This window comes from Thermobia domestica, unplaced genomic scaffold (assembly GCF_964235325.1).
Source record: "Thermobia domestica unplaced genomic scaffold, izTheDome1.hap1.1 HAP1_SCAFFOLD_1677, whole genome shotgun sequence".
Lineage (NCBI taxonomy): Eukaryota > Metazoa > Arthropoda > Insecta > Zygentoma > Lepismatidae > Thermobia > Thermobia domestica.
Window position 1 is genome coordinate 12,501 of NW_027657387.1, and position 3,961 is coordinate 16,461.

General features: G+C 50.1%; 3 non-coding genes across 3 annotated transcripts in view; all 3 read right to left on the reverse strand.

Annotated features, from left to right (window-relative positions):
- Window positions 1–171, reverse strand: part of LOC145677954 (large subunit ribosomal RNA) — a 3,926-nt gene extending 3,755 nt beyond the window's left edge. Inside the window, exon 1 of the ribosomal RNA XR_014130116.1 lies at window positions 1–171. This exon is cut by the window's left edge and continues 3,755 nt beyond it. This is a non-coding gene — a ribosomal RNA (large subunit ribosomal RNA).
- A 695-nt stretch (window positions 172–866) lies between these two features.
- On the reverse strand, window positions 867–1,018 carry LOC145677952 (5.8S ribosomal RNA). The gene has a single exon (XR_014130114.1). It is a non-coding gene; the product is annotated as a 5.8S ribosomal RNA (ribosomal RNA).
- Window positions 1,019–1,909: 891 nt separating this feature from the next.
- On the reverse strand, window positions 1,910–3,742 carry LOC145677953 (small subunit ribosomal RNA). The gene has a single exon (XR_014130115.1). It is a non-coding gene; the product is annotated as a small subunit ribosomal RNA (ribosomal RNA).
- Window positions 3,743–3,961: the final 219 nt, after the last annotated feature.

Below are 3,961 nucleotides of genomic sequence, written 5' to 3' on the forward strand. Positions count from 1 at the left end.
GAGAATCGACCCTCCCTAACACCACATTTCTCAACAGCCAACGACTGCGAGATTCGGTGCTGGGCTCTTCCCTGTTCGCTCGCCGTTACTAAGGGAATCCTTGTTAGTTTCTTTTCCTCCGCTTATTAATATGCTTAAATTAAGCGGGTAATCTCACCTAATCTGAGGTCGAGCGCCAAAAACACAGCGCGCCTGAAGGCTCGCGCACAACAGGACTTTTCAATTTACAAGATGTAGACCGCCAAGGTAAGTCAGGGGTCACCCCCTGACCCCTTGCCGGGCACCTCGTACTGAAGCTTATCCAGGAATAGAGGAAAATTGGAATACCAAGACTCAGAGGCCCAATTACCTTGTTCGCCAGCCAGCCTTGCGCCGGCCCAGGCTAGAGAATTGAACTCCAAAAACCCTCGTTCGGCCTGAATGCTTCGAGAGAGACTAATCTCATGTGTACAAAACTCAGAGGCCCAATTACCTTGTTCGCCAGCCAGCCTTGCGCCGGCCCAGGCTAGAGAATTGCATGGACACAAGACAGTCTCGTTCCCATCGAAAGGGGTTTGGCAAGGATGAAATCCAAGACCAAGTTCCCCAATTCACTTAGGAACTTTCGTCGAGACAAAAACTGCCTCAACAGGCGGATGTAAACCACCAGCCTTTGCTGCTCATTTAAGACGACCGCTGTCGCGGAAGCCCAAGAACACACAGTTTCCATTCCCCGGACCCATGGTCACAAGAGGTTACCAACAAGAAAGCCAAGCCTTGCGCGAGACCCCTTGCCAGGCCCCTTGCACATGGCCACAGCATCACTACCGAAGTAGCGAGAGGCCGTGGGGTCATCCGAAAAACTTCCACCGCCAGGATAAAGTTACCGACCCTCAGACAGGTGTGACCCAGAAGAGATCCTGGGTCGCAATGTGCGTTCGAAACGTCGATGTTCGTGTGTCCTGCAGTTCACACTCTTTCGCGCAGCTAGCTGCGTTCTTCATCGACCCACGAGCCAAGTGATCCACCGTTCAGGGTTGTAAAAATTCTACAACAGCATTTCACGTATGCCGTGCAAGAAATTAAAGTTCGGTAAACAAACCGCATCGGGGGCCGCCCTGCCTCCTGTTTGGCCCCGTCAGCTGCGGTCACTCACCACAAAGCTGGGCGTGTTCATTCGAAAGCCTTTCCCTGCATCACAAGGAATAATCTTAGGCTGCCCATGAGTTTGTAGCCAAAAATCATGGCTACCAGTTTTTCATTGAAGGCCATCTTGAACAGAAAAGGATACTGGCCTACAAAGCAGCGAATTCTAGCTCTAGTCGCCCGACCCGAGCGTATTAAAGGCTTCTTGTGCTACTAACGTGTAAGCCTTGCTCCTCAGAGCCTTTTCAAGACTTCTCCCACAAAGCAGTCACAGCCTACTCGAGTCCTTGGAGGACAAGCTTCCGTTCTACCCCAGCACCCGACATCCGACACAAGCATTTTAAACGCTCCTGCTCCGATGGAATAAGTCTTACTCTCTTGGAGTCTTTTCAAGACTTCTTTTCAAACGGAATAAGCTTACTTGAGCCCTTGGACGTCGGAACTGGTTTATCATGCCATCTGACTGAGCATTTAAGACTCCTGCTCCGATGGAATAAGTCTTACTCTCTTTGAGTCTTTTCAAGACTTCTTTTCCACCGAAATAAGTCTACTCCAATCCTTTGATGACACGCGGCCTGTGTCAACAGGTAGCCTACGCTACCCTCGCCGATGACAGTGGCTCCCGTTCTTGCTGCTCGCTTCCCAACTAAAGGGAAGACACGGCTCACCTTTCTCTCCTTCGCCTGTCAAGATCAGTGGCTCCCGTTCAACGGTGTCAATCTAACTGATACGACACACTAATAAGAAACTTTTGACATCAACCACCGCAGTGGTGATGAATTGATAATGATCCTTCCGCAGGTTCACATACGGAAACCTTGTTACGACTTTTACTTCCTCTAAATGATCAAGTTTGGCCATCTTTCCGACACGTCGGTACCACCGCAAGACGGAGGTGCCGGGTATCAGTCCGAAGGCCTCACTAAATCATTCAATCGGTAGTAGCGACGGGCGGTGTGTACAAAGGGCAGGGACGTAATCAACGCAAGCTTATGACTTGCGCTTACTGGGAATTCCTCGTTTATGGGACATAATTGCAAGCCCCAATCCCTAGCACGAAGGAGGTTCAGCGGGTTACCCGGACCTTTCGGTCAGGGAAGACACGTTGATTCCTTCAGTGTGGCGCGCGTGCGGCCCAGAACATCTAAGGGCATCACAGACCTGTTATTGCTCAATCTCGTGCTGCTAGAGGCAGCCTGTCCCTCTAAGAAGACATGAACGTTGGAAGGAAAGATTCCAACGCCTAGTTAGCAGGCTAGAGTCTCGTTCGTTATCGGAATTAACCAGACAAATCGCTCCACCAACTAAGAACGGCCATGCACCACCACCCACTGAATCAAGAAAGAGCTCTCAATCTGTCAATCCTTCCAGTGTCCGGGCCTGGTGAGGTTTCCCGTGTTGAGTCAAATTAAGCCGCAGGCCCCACTCCTGGTGGTGCCCTTCCGTCAATTCCTTTAAGTTTCAGCTTTGCAACCATACTTCCCCCGGAACCCAAAAGCTTTGGTTTCCCGGAAGCCGCCCGCCGAGTCATTGGAGGAACTTCGGCGGATTGCTGGCTGGCATCGTTTATGGTTAGAACTAGGGCGGTATCTGATCGCCTTCGAACCTCTAACTTTCGTTCTTGATTAATGAAAACATTCTTGGCAAATGCTTTCGCATCGGTTAGTCTTGCGACGATCCAAGAATTTCACCTCTAACGTCGCAATACTAATGCCCCCGTCTGTCCCTATTAATCATTACCTCGAGTTCCGAAAACCAACAAAATAGAACCGAGGTCCTATTCCATTATTCCATGCACCGAACATTCAGGCGACACGGCCTGCTTTGAGCACTCTAATTTGTTCAAAGTAAACGTGCCGGCCAATCAAGACACTCAATGAAGAGCACCGAGAAAGGAAAAACCGGCAGGACGTCCGGAACGATCAGTTAAACGCCGGGCGGCGAACCGATCGTCCGAGACCCAGATCCAACTACGAGCTTTTTAACCGCAACAACTTTAATATACGCTATCGGAGCTGGAATTACCGCGGCGGCTGGCACCAGACTTGCCCTCCGATAGATTCTCATTAAAGGATTTAAAGTGTATTCATTCCGATTACGGGGCCTCGGATGAGTCCCGTATCGTTATTTTTCGTCACTACCTCCCCGTGCCGGGAGTGGGTAATTTGCGCGCCTGCTGCCTTCCTTGGATGTGGTAGCCGTTTCTCAGGCTCCCTCTCCGGAATCGAACCCTGATTCCCCGTTACCCGTAACAACCATGGTAGGCGCAGAACCTACCATCGACAGTTGATAAGGCAGACATTTGAAAGATGCGTCGCCGGTACAGAGACCGTGCGATCAGCCCAAAGTTATTCAGAGTCACCAAGGTTTCGGACGGACGAACCGACCGATTGGTTTTAATCTAATAAAAGCATCCCTTCCATTGCTGGGCGGGATTCTAGTTGCATGTATTAGCTCTAGAATTACCACAGTTATCCAAGTAGGATAGGTACGATCTAAGGAACCATAACTGATTTAATGAGCCATTCGCGGTTTCACCTTGTTTTGGCTTGCACTGAGACATGCATGGCTTAATCTTTGAGACAAGCATATGACTACTGGCAGGATCAACCAGGGAATTGACCGACTAAAAAGCCGGAAAGTGTTGGACACAACCAACACAGCGTTCTAACAAAGGATAGGAAAGCTACACCCGACCAAGCATTTTAGACTTCTGTTCCGCTGGAATAAGCCTACTCTTGCGGTGACTAGCTCCCGTTAATACTGGCCGTGTGACAGCCGCCAAGAGCATATTAGACTCCCAATCCAATGGAACAAGCCTACTTGTATCCTTGGG